The 13297-nt window shown below is 43.5% G+C and overlaps 1 non-coding gene across 1 annotated transcript; it reads left to right on the forward strand.

Annotated features, from left to right (window-relative positions):
• Positions 1 to 574: 574 nt before the first annotated feature.
• On the forward strand, positions 575 to 693 carry LOC145402495 (5S ribosomal RNA). The gene has a single exon (XR_013897790.1). It is a non-coding gene; the product is annotated as a 5S ribosomal RNA (ribosomal RNA).
• Positions 694 to 13297: the final 12604 nt, after the last annotated feature.

The following is a 13297-nucleotide window of genomic DNA, read 5'->3' on the forward strand; positions in this document are numbered from 1 at the left end:
AGGCAGCAGGAATAAAGTAGATTAATGAGTCATCGAAGCCAAGAGGTTAATATGTGGTATTATCGCAATACCTAAAAGTGTTATAAAAGTCACACACACACACACACACACACACACACACACACACACACACACACACACACACACACACCATAATCTGCAGTACTGGGATGTAGGGCCGATGAAGATTTAGGTTTACAGCCTATAGGCTACTCGAGTTACATTATGGAAAAGGAGAGATCCTTCCGGAGTCCCAGTCCTCCACAGGCTATGAGACACAACCGTCACATTCCCAATCCAGGTCCCCATTTCAGCCTCAGATACAAACAGACTGGGGTGAACGAGGTGGGGAGTTAGAGTGAGACAATTGGCTACTCCCTCCCTTGCTGAGGTATATAAAGGCGGGGAGGTGGCGCAAGGGGCAGTGTCCGACAGAGCAGAGGCATGTGTGTACGTCTGGTGGTGGCTGTGCTCCTAGCGGTAAGCTTCCTATCTGGGGGTGAGGGAGGGAGGATGGAAGTGTGTGTGTGTGTGTGTGTGTGTGTGTTTGTGCTTTGGTCTGATAAGAGTGACTGCCAACGGCCATACCACGTTCAGTACACCGCTTCCCGTTTGATCAGCGAAGTTAAGCAACGTTGGGTCTGGTTAGTACTTGGATGGGTGACCGCCTGGGAACACCAGATGCTGTTGGCATCCCTACCTCAAGTGGGGTTGGTGGAGGATTAGTGCCCCTTCCTGTAAAACAATTAACTCTAAGCCCTTGGCCACCCCGTCTGGGATACATGGCGTCTGGCAATGAATGAATGAATGAAAAGTTTCTTAATACTGATAACTGATGTGATGTTTAGTTATATGAAAAATAATTAGCTATGCCAAAAGGAAGAAAATTAATGTGATGTGTGGCTGTCTGGCTGTCCAGGTGGTGTGTGCCGCTGGGGTGTTGTCCAATACTTGTGAGCCAGACTGCAGCGGGAAGGACCCATATGACAGAGTTCCGGACCCAAAGAACTGCTCCCGGTACTACCTTTGTGGTGGTGACGGGCTGCCCTTGGATGCTCCTCTCGAATGTCCACCGGGGTTAAAGTTTGACTCAGGTGTGATGGAGTGCGTGGCTGAGGCTGATGCCCTTTGTGATGACAGCTGCCAATCCTGTAATTTCCAGTGCCAATCACCGCTGGACCTCATAGCTGACCTGAGTGACTGCAGAGCTTATCACGTCTGCGGGGAGTACTACGTCTGTGGAGAGGTGAGCACGCCACATTTCTGTCCGGACGAGCATCCAGTGTTTGACGGGACAAAGTGCGTTACGGACCCGACCAAGTGCTGTGGCGATAGTGATCTCTGCGTTCCCAGATGTGAAATGGACGCGACACTTGCCCCAGATCCCTTTGACTGTCACCGGTACTATGTCTGCACGAGTGGTGATCTCGACGAGTCCTCTCACTTCGACTGCATGTCCGGGAAATACTTCAACACCGCTGCTGGCCGCTGTGTCTTAGAAGCGGAACCATGCACCAGTCTCTGCAGCCAAAGAACAACAACAAAAACAACAACGCTACCACCGACAACAACAGCCGCAACGACACAAACATCATCATCATCAACAACCAAACACCACATCGGATAGCACCTATGCTGTAGGACAGTATATAACAGAAACAACAACTCTGTATAACTTAAGTCAATTCCGATGGATTTAAGGACAATATCATCATCATCATCAACAGCAGCAACAGCAGCAACAATAACAATAACTATATTTAACTGGTCCAAAGGAAACATTCGATTTGTGAATGGAAAACAGGAATAACAACGACAACACCTCCCTTTGCATAAGATCCGTGGAAAAACATGTAAATAAAATATAGACCAAGAGCAACAACACCATGTTTAACTTAACCACTGCAGTCTCATGATGTAATTTTAATGTAATCTTGCTACCTTCAGAGACTTTTCGAAAGGAAAGTATTGGATGCAGCCTTTGTTAACCCCTTCAGTGCTGGAGATCTTTCCTGCAATGAATAATTTGGTCTGATGGTGGCAAGGATAAAATAAACATCCGAGGAACAGGGACATGAGGGACAAGGTGCCACGCCACCAAGTCAAAATCCTTAACTTTTCATCAGAGTACGTACAGTAATTACACTAGCACTCGCACAGAGAGTTTTTATTCGATTTAGACCAGGCACAGTGGTAGGGTTCGGGGATGCAATTTTCAGCACAGACAATCAGAGGTCAGGTTCACAGGGAAAGGTCAAATGTCCATCTCACGGTGTGAGGTCAGCTTGAACAAATCTGATCCGAACTGGATCAAACTTGGTTGAAAGGTTAAGGATGAGGCAAAAATGAAGTACTTCGGTTTTGAGGACAGTCCGTAGAAGGTAAAGGTCACAGGATAAAATCAAATGTTCGGTCCTTGAGACTGTTTGGTAGGGGTGGATGTTGTACTTTATGACTATGCTCCTTCTTGCTTTATCTTAGTGCAGCCAGATTATTACATTCAGCTTACAAGATTTCCCTTATACGTTGTCCCATATTACCTTTGTGAGGTGTAAGGGCTCGAGGAAAGGCTAGCCCAGAAGATCTGAGGGAAGGTCAAAAGTCAGCTCCCTCTGTGGCAATACAACAATTAGCTGCTTCTTAACCTCATCACTACGAGGATGTCTTTTATGCATAATACTTGTTACCATCGGACGATTTCGTTTAACTTAGGAAAACTCTCTTGTACTAACTGGATTAAGGAAGGCTATATTTAACCCCTTCAGTTAAGAAAAAGCCTCTTCAAAATGGTAAAAAGAAATACTTCGTCAAAATCCTTGGCAGTAGCCGAACAAAGTGTTGGTGCACGAACGCTGTGTTGCCAGCCGCATAACGCGTTAAATGACAAAGGTTTACACACTCAGATACGCCCGTGCTCAACTGTTGTTAGCTGCTTGCATGCCGAGACACACTTCTTTTCATTCTTATCTCTGCGAATTTTGCTCTTACTATCAAAACTTAATAGCTTCAGAATGAAAGATATTAGCAAGAATTTTATTACAGATTTTTTCAGTTGTGATTTTTTCCATTTACCTTGCTTTCCCGAACCCACCTCATCGCACCTATGGGTGGATAAATACGTATGATGATGATGGTAAAATACTGGTACCACGAAGTTTCAGGAAACTCACACCATTGATTTTTGACATGTTTTCGATTATATATGCAACACACACACAAACACACACACACACACATGAAAAAGTAGTAGACTGTGTATAGCACCCCCCAAATGACTGAAGGGCTTTGCTGAAAATTTCCATCATTTAATACAGTCTGAATCTTCCACTCAGATCCAGTAACTCTCCTAAGATGGTAACTTGAAACTATGCCGGACTTCATTAGAGGCAGTTCATGATATCACTGTCCCTCGAGTGGTCTATCAGATGGATGAACAACGTGGTCTATCAAATGAATGAAAAACCGCCTTAACACTGGATGAAATGTGTATGTGACTGAGGTGGCGGGGGAGAGGGAGAACGAGAATGAGATGCAGGGATTGAGTAGAGATACATGAGAGTGTGAGTGGACTTGGGGGAAGGCAGTCAAATGGCAGAGGATGAGGCGGCATGGAGGCGATTTATTTGTGGCCTCTCCTGCGGGATTAACGAGTCTGGCTAAAGATAAAAGGATAGATAGAAAGATAGATAGATAGATATATAGATAGGCAGACAGACAGACAGATAGATAGATAGTTTAGGTAGTTAGATAGATAGATAGATACGTCAGAAGCTCTGGCTATGATTTCCACCCAGCTATCGGCCAGGTCGGAAGGCAAGCAGAACTGTGGCACGATGTATACAGCAAAGAACATTGTTTATGAATGATGGCAAAGAGTTTGTGATGTTGCAGAACCATGAAGAGAATATCTATTCTTAAGTTTAGAACAGTGGCCTTGTAGAAGAGCAGCTAGAGACTGACCAGTGAGAAAACTTGAGCACAAGGTACAGATGGAAGTGTATAAATTCCAAAAGGGTAGTTTGGAATATTTGTGGCAGTCTTGGTAAAAAGCTTTGGATGTTCAAGTTTAAAGCAAATGATTCAATGAAACCTCAAAAGGACGATGGTCTGAGCCTGGAAGAAACATATGAAGATGCCATCCATGAAGAACCCATATTTACAGTTTAAAAATCGATGCAAAGAAAGATGATTCAGTACCTACGAACTATTCGTAGAGCGAATCCAAAAGCCTTTAAGTCCTCAAGATATTCTTAGATTTTTAGACATAGAAATACTAATGAGTCTGTTTGCAGGTTGGGAGAAATTATAAATTCCTACTGATGATAAAAAACATAAATTATGCGGTAGTTATGTTTAAGAAGTTACGAAAGTGTTAATTTCCTTATATTGTAGATAGAGTATGGTTACCGGGGTTGTAAATAAACATCACAATGGCCTCCACTCGTTTCTGTCCGTGCAAGGCAGCGAGTCCTGCCATCTAAGTTGCCTCGCCGTCCCACACGTATTCCAAGCCCTGTCCCTTTACCTGCTTCTCTGTCCAGCTGCCTCTTGCGTGCCTCCCAGAAATTAACCCTTCAACCCGGGTATAGCTTATTTTTTTCTGCCACCTGATGATACGGGTATAGTAGTCATTGGAGAGACTTTTGTAACTGGGAGGGTAAGATATAGTCTTCATTAACCCCTTCACTATTGCAGCTCTGTTTAAAGTTAAAGAAGATCGTTTCGTGGTAGCAAGAATAAATTTTAAAGACTCGTCGCCTATTGATGAGGTTAAGGATGAATAAGTAGGAAGGCCGTGGAAAAAAGAATATGTAACAGTAATGAGGGTTTATCAACGAAATAATGGAATATTAATATGCATACAAAAATACAATAAGTCTTATCATTAAAGCATACCGTACATATAGATCAAGTAAAAACGCATTATTAACATTTTGATAGCATTTTTTCTCTTTGCACGCGCGTTTGTGTGTGTGTGTGTGTGTGTGTGTGTGTGTGTGTGTGTGTGCGTGTATCCTACCCACCCCACTGTAATACATGTATACTAGGTAGCGATGGTTTTGGTGATGATAAATAAACTCATGACAGAGAAGACCTGTATTATTTACTCACCCTAACTGAAAAATATTATGGGATGAGAATAAAGACGAGTACCGTGAAAAAAAAAAAAAAAAACTAATAAAGAAAACGAAAAACTAATTGCTCGTGTCGGCTGAGTTACTTTCACACATTCATCGACATTCACGAGTACACTGTCACACTTTTTCGCAAATAAAAAAAAAAAATATTAACCAATTACAAAAAAAAAAATAAAGTCTGAGCAGATGGAAAGAGTGTACATATAAACAAAGAGCTGGGATAAGCAGCATGACTGGCTTTGGCGGTGTGAAGGGGCGGAGTATGGTGTGTGAAGATATAATACATGCCCCTTTTCGGCACACACACACACACACACACACACACACACACATACACTATTATTTTCGTCTCGTAATCAACCATTATTCGTGCTCAGCCACGTTACCTTCACTGATAACGCACTCTAACTCACCGCGTGTGGAGAGTCAACATTCACTCCCACCTCTGCTTATCACATCAATGCAAGGATAACAATGAAACCTACTCTATCTGACAGTAAGTGAGGGACATGCAAGTAGAAAAGATTATGTGTGTGTGTGTGTGTGTGTGTGTGTGTGTGTGTGTGTGTGTGTGTGTGTGTGTGTGTGTGTGTGTTTTGACAGGGGATATTATGTAACGAGTCAATTCTTTACTCTGAGCACAAATAATTTCACAAGTATACATGGCATGGACAGGAGAGAGGAGAGGAGAGGAGAATAAACCATTGATTATAAATTGTGTATTAGTGAATAAGAGAATCGAGCTGCATATTCTCATCTGCATCCATTAAGAGACCACAAGCACCTCCTCACTAGCACCTCCTCATTAGCTCATCCTTCTAGCTGCTCCTCACTAGTACCTTTTTCTAGTACCTCCTCATAAGCATCTCCTCACTAGTTCCTCCTAATCAACACCTGTTCCTAGCACCTTTCCACTAACACCTCCTCGCTCCTCTTCCAAGCAACTTTTCACTAACTCCTCCTTACTAGCTCTTCTTTCCGGCAACTCCTCAAGAGCACCTCCTCACTAGCGCCTCCTCACAAACTTCTAATAAGCAGGTGACAAGCACCTTCTCTTGGCACCTCCTCACAAGCATCTTCTAGCACCTCCTCAATAGCACATTCTTGATAACAATTCTTAGCACCTCACTAGTACCCTTTTCTAGCACCTCCTCACTAGCATCTACTCACCAGTATCTTGTAGAGCCTCCTCACTAGAACCTCCTCACTAGCACCTTCTTCTAGCACCTTCTCACTAACACCTCCTCACTAGCATCTCCTCTCTGCATTTCTTTACTAGCACCTCCTCATTTCTAGTTTATTTCACTATAAGACAGGTAAAAATTTTCTCTGACGCTGATGATGGGGTATATGTTCACGTTACAGTTACTATCACCTATTTCCGTCCAGTTTACGTAAATATTTTCTTGTATACAGTTTATGCAATCTATATTCATTCTAAAATCGCTATACCCATTTTCCCTTAACGTTGCCCAAATTCCCGTCCTTTTGCAACTTATTTCGTGTAGCTGAGTGGCAGAGGAACACAATACTATGGCTATGCGTCCTTCCCATTGCGATTCTTCATGACTAGCATCTTATTCTAGTGTCCGTCATTTGCTACAACTCAGTATTCAAGATGCAGAGACGGCAATTTTGGGCCAATTTAGAGTAAAAAGGTGTAGCACTTCCTCTTTTCCAGTTTATTTTTGAACAAGGCACTCTATGCAGTGAATATCCATGTCTATGTTCTAATCAAAACTGTATTAATGGCATAAAAGAGAATGTCAGGGTGAAATATGCGGGCTAAATCGCTAAGCATCCTATGTGAGAGTCTCCTAAGCCGACGAGAATGAGTTGCCAAGAGAAATGTGGCTGGGAATGGTCTACCCTGCATCGTACTTGGGCCAACGTCAGATTATTTTACCCATGATGAAGGGAACCCAAAGGTAACAGATAGGTTAAAAAGGTACCACGATTAAGGTTTGGAGACGAGGATAAAGAGCTAAGCATATTATTCCGGCGGTGGCTGAGTGGTTGGCATCGCTGACTGCGAGGTTACCGGCCCGATAGTGTCAGGGTTTGAATCCTGGTGTGGGCAGTTGACGCACTCGAGTCAGGGGTCAATCCATCCTTTGTGGGTTGGTAGGCAAACTCTGTACCTTGGGTAACAGTTGGAGAGGTAATTGTGGTAACCTGAATATATGCAGTGGCCTTCCATCTCGGGATAATATCGTGAACAGCTCGCCACAAGCTCAAAAGCCTTAAGTTACGGGGATAAGCATCGCGGCTAAGTGCTCCACGACATCTGCTTCCACGTTTACCTTTACGATGAAGGGTTTTATTATGCTCATGAATGCCCGTAGCAGCCAAACGGTAAAGAGGAATGTTAACCTCTTGAACCCCAGGTCGTCTTTTTAGTTTATTCTTGTTGTCTCCAGATAACTTTATCAGAGTTATGGGAGATTCTTTAAGATGAACTGGTAAATGAGGGTCGTGCCAGATCAGCTCATTCGAACAGTTTCTGTAAAATGATAAAATTGTCTGACCGAAGCAAAATGAAATGCTGAAGATATCAAAGGACTGAATGGTTTAACTCGATTGGATCTTTTAACAGGACAGAAAGAAAAAATGATACAGAGGCATAGGAAGTTTGATGAACAGAAAGCTAAAGTCAGAAACTGAGATGTGTTGAGAAGTGTCTAGTCATGGGGAAAAAAATCTCCTGTTATCGATTCCACTGCGTCTACTTTACACTTAGGGTATGTCTGTCACTTTTCACTAAGACGCATCATATGAAAGACAAACATGGGTGGGCAGAGCAAAGTACCAAGCCTCTCTCAGCTGAAGAACATTAGCCAATAGAAGAAAGTGACAAGTAGAAGAGGAGAAATATTAAAGAGACAGTTATCTCCAAAAGTGCTACAGTTTCTGTTGTGAGCTTAAATTTTTGCTGTGAGCCCTAGTTTCTGTTGTGAGCCCTAGTTTCTGCTGTGAATCCTAGTTTCTGCCGTGGGCCATAGTTTCTGTTGTGAGCCGTAGTTTCTGCTATGAGTCGTACTATTAGTTGTGAGCCGTAGTTTCTGTCATGAGCTCTATTTTCTGCTCACCTTCTACCCTGCCCCTCACACCTGGCTGAAAGATCATAGCCAGAACTGAACACCAAACCAAATCTTGTTGATGGTTCTAAACTTTTTCTGGGCTGTACAAACAAACATTTTCCTCGCGAACCTTTTCTCGTACAGACTATAGCAAAACTTCCAGCTAGTGCAGGAACAAAGCATAACATGCATTCGTTCGGTGTGTAAGTCAGGGCCCTGATACACAAACACGCCCACAACCAATACCCTGCCGTAAGTGTGATTTGTATTTCTAGGAAAGACGAGGGAGGGAGAGTGGAGGATCTACCCGTGTTCCTAATTCTTCCTGTAAAGTCTAATCAGAGTCATGAGGAGGAATCAATAGTAAATTTGTCTGAGAATACACCTCGACTCGCGAATCTACAGTCGGCCTCAAAAGTCCTGTTGCCAGATCCAGCTTTTCTCTCTCAATGGATTTCGAAAATAAGTGTGGGTGATGAGAAGCAGGACACACATAACTTTATTTTTTATGGCCACGGACTATTGCCATCAGTGTCGTTTGCTGCGGATTCACGAGACTATTTTTCTAAGTACATGGAGGGAAAACAAAAATGTAGATATGAGACGTATATGGAAACAAGAAAAATGACAAATTTCATAGTAGCACCCACCCCTGCAATAATATAATGTGGAAAGAAATAATTACTTACTGATTAAGCAATTAATGACATCCATCTGGTTTACAGGCCATCCCAGTACAGGTAACTGCCCACTGCTCTGCTCTGCCTCTCTGTCATATCTGCGGCTATTCTGGCACGACGCAAGTGCGAAGTCGACTAAATGCATACCACACGCACCTTTGACACACCTCAGACACCCCAGACGCACTCTAGACACACCACCGATAGCTACCTGCCACCCCTCAGCATCCCATATGAGACCTGGTAATCACCCTCTAAAAAACTTATAATGACTCACTGAGTGAATGAGTGTATTAGGGAATGACTTAGTGACACAGCTGGGGATACACGTTGAATTTGGTGGCCCCTGTGTGTGCGGCAAAAGTGTGATGGGTAATACGAGGAGGAATACAGTAGTGAGGGGAGTTGAGGAAGTAAGCGGTGGGAGAAATTTATAAACCTGTAAGAGTGAGGGCTGTATGTAACTCAGCAGGGACCTTTGAATTGCTAATGAAAAGACGAACAAAAATCTTGGAAGAACGTTTCAAAGCATACCTTGGAAGATTGGAAAACAAGTGAAGAATATTACTATAGTTTTTTTTTTTTTTTTTTTTTTTAAATCGAGGCGAAGATGCACTTGACAGGTTGATGAAGATTGGCTGAATGCAACATTAGCTACGGTACTTCATAATCTCCTTACTCTTTAGATTATTAATTGACAACATATACTTGGGGGGGAAATTTGTGTTAGTAAATGTTATTCGGACAAGTTGCTTTCAGCCAATCATCACTAACGTATCAAGTCCATGTTCGCCTCAATAAAAAAAAAAAAAAAAAAATAGTATAGTATCTAATCTGCTGCCTGACATCGCATCCAGTGAAGGGTAACCTCGACACAAGAACCTCGAAAAGTACCATTTTACCGGAAAATGAGTAGTTGAAAAGGACGAAAAATTTCAAATACTTTATATCTATAGTGAAGTACGAAAGCATTATTAAAAAGAATAAGAAACTAAACATCAAGGAAAAGTATAAGGTTAATACTATTCTTGAACTGAATATGTATGTAGATAGGTATTGATATAGATATATACATACATATCTACACATTCAGTATAGATAGATAGATAGATAGACAGATAGATATATATAGATATAGATATATATATAGGTATGTAGATATAGACAAACAGATAGACAGATAGATATAGAAGATGGCTAGCTAGATATGTACATTATGCACATGTATATGTATATGTGCACAACAGCCACACACACACACACACACACACACACACACACCACACACACACACACACACACACACACACACACACACACACACACACACACACACACACACACACACACACACACACACACACACACACAAGATCTTTGGGGCCACTGTCGGGCTACTCCGCAGTAGTACAAATTAGAACGTCTCTGAACTACGCGTATCTTTGGAGCAAGTGCTTTGCTACCAGACAAGGCCGCAATACACATGCCCAAATGAGAACTGTTTCTGAACAGCTACCACCACCACTTCCACAACTACCACCACCATCATCATCGTTACAGTTACCGTCACCACAACCACCACAACCACCACGATCATCGTTATAGTTACCGCCACCACAACCACCACCACCACCATCATCATCATCAACACCACCATCACTACAGGTAATACCACCATCATCATCATCACGGCTACCACCACCACAGCTACCACCAACACCACCATGACCATTACTCCACCAACATCACCCTCATCATCATCACAGCTATCACCAACACCACCATGACCATACTCCTCCACAGCTACCATCATCATCATCACAGCTACCACCACCATCATCATTACAGATTCCACCATCACCACCAACACCACCACCACCATTGTCATTATAACAAGTATCACCATCACCATCAATATTATAGCTACCATCACCACCATCATCAACAGTATTATCAGGCGACACCGCTGCATGGTTACATGAACGTCCCTCAACGTCAATCTCCCAGTGGGGTGATGGTGGAATGGAGAAACTTGTCAGCGTCATCCTGAAGTCTGCTGGGTTCACGTGCAAATGAGTCTGGGGCCAGAACAAAGGCACAGTTGGGCGGTAAATTGAATGATTCATAGAGGAGTGCGGAGAGAGGGCATACGACAGTTTCCAAATGAACACATTGTTTACGAACATTATGTACGGAACACCTTTACTGGCGCCAGGATCATTATTAGCAATTTTAAGCATCTTAGTTATGGAACCTTTTAGTGATGGGCTTTAGCATATTTTGGTGAGGGAGGGGGGTCAATGCCCATCCCATTTCCAACAGTTCCAACTCCACTAGCTTAGTTGTTGTGGTGTGCGTGTGGGGGAGAGGGGGAGGAGACTTCTACAGTAGATTTCGGAAACGGACTTCTAACCTCTGACCAAATTAGGATGCGTATAAAAAGTATCTGTACACAGTATGTCCTTCCCAGCTTATACTAAAATACAATATGTTCGCGTGCTGTCAGTTCACACTCGCAATACAATATACTGCAAAGCAGACTGAAATATAGCATAACCACTACAACACTTCAACTTTCAAATGCGCCACGTTCGTTATATGCAGTACATGCCCTTCTGGCTCGTACATTGATAGCATTTCAAAGGATTAACTTGGACTATCACTCTCTCACGAAGGAGATAGTTTTCTACAGCGAACCCCATGTGAACTGACACAGAGACGGAGATACGAATGTGTGATATCACACAAAAAAATTTCTTGCATATGGAACTTTCTCATGTTGATTGTGTGTGTGTGTGTGTGTGTGTGTGTGTGTGTGTGTGTGTGTGTGTGTGTGTGTGTGTGTGTGTGTGTGTGTGTGTGTGTGTGTGTGTGTGTGTGTGTGTGTGTGTGTGTGTGTGTGTGTGTGTGTGCGCGTGCGCGTGCGCGTGCGCGTGCGTGTGCGTGTGTGTGTGTGTGTGTGTGTGTGTGTGTGTGTTCAGTGGGATCCACCACCTGTCGGCTGGTGGGAAGTGCATGTATTATGGTCGGGGAATTAATACATGGCAGTGCACACCAACCTTCCACTATGGCCTCACGTCTGCTGCTGCTCCTTGCTCTTGCGGTCAGTTGTAGATGTGTGTGTGTGTGTGTGTGTGTGTGTGTGTGTGTGTGTGTGTGTGTGTGTGTGTGTGTGTGTGTGTGTGTGTGTGTGTGTGTGTGTGTGTGTGTGTGTGTGTGTGTGTGTGTGTGTGTGTGTGTGTGTGTGTGTGTGTGTGTGTGTGTGTGTGTGTGTGTGTGTGTGTGTGTGTGTGTGATATTGATTTTTGTAGCGTTTTCGGATACGCAGATGTGTGGAAGGGTGTGTGGATATGTGGAAGGATGTGTGGATGAATGGAGGGGTGTAAGAAAATATGGAGAGGTGTATGGGCATTTGAAGGGTTGTGAGAGTGTGTGGAAGGGATGGGGAGCATGTGAAAGGGGTGTGAGAGGATGTGAAGCATGTGAAGGGGTGCGAGAGGATGTGACGGGGAATGAAAGGGAGTGTCAGGGGTCGTGAAGTGGTGTGAGAGTGTGCGTAAAGGTGTGTGGAGGAGTGCAATGGTGCGTGGAGAGATGTGAGGGTGTGTGGAGGGATGTGAGGTTGTGTGTAGGGGTATGAGGGTGTATGAATAGGTGTGAGGGTGTATGAAGAGGTGAGAGGGTGTGTGGAGGGGTGTCAGGGTGTATGGGGAGGTTTGAGTGTGTTTGGAGGGGTGTGAGGATGTGTGGAGAAGTATGAGAGTTTGTGGATGAGTGTGAGGGTGTGTGAAGTGTGAGGGTGTGTGGAGAGGTGTGAGGGCGTCTGGAGAGTTGTGAGAGTGTTTGGAGGGTGTGAGGGTGTGTGGAGAGGTGTGAGGGCGTCTGGAGAGGTGTGAGGGCGTCTGGAGAGTTGTGAGAGTGTTTGGAGGGTGTGAGGGTGTGTGGAGAGGTGTGAGACGGGGTGTGAGGGTGTGTGAAGATATGTATGGATGTGTGGAGGGGTATGAGGGTATGTGGAGGAATATGAGAGGGTGTGAAAGAGATGTGTTGTTGTGTGGAAGGGATATGAGGGTGTATGGAGCTATGTTAGGATGTGGAAGGGGTATGTGTGAAAAGGGAGTCTGTATATCGAGGTAGAAACTGTGGAAATTACAGTGGAGAAGAAAATAAAAAGTTTAATCCTACAGTCTATTTCCTGTGACGAGGTACTGGTTTTATAGGGTGTAATAAATGACTTAAGACATGAGTATGCCTTTAGATTGTTGTATAGGGTGATTTATAGCAATGACTGTTCTATAATGTTGGCAGGCTATGAGATTTCATTCTTCCCTTCCCATGTCATTTTTTTTTTTAATTCTTGATACCTACAGACAGTTCTTATTCAGTTTAGCAGAGAGTA

Source organism: Coenobita brevimanus, chromosome 57 (assembly GCF_032717465.1).
Source record: "Coenobita brevimanus isolate Jiangsu-jjx chromosome 57, ASM3271746v2, whole genome shotgun sequence".
Classification (NCBI taxonomy): Eukaryota; Metazoa; Arthropoda; class Malacostraca; order Decapoda; family Coenobitidae; genus Coenobita; species Coenobita brevimanus.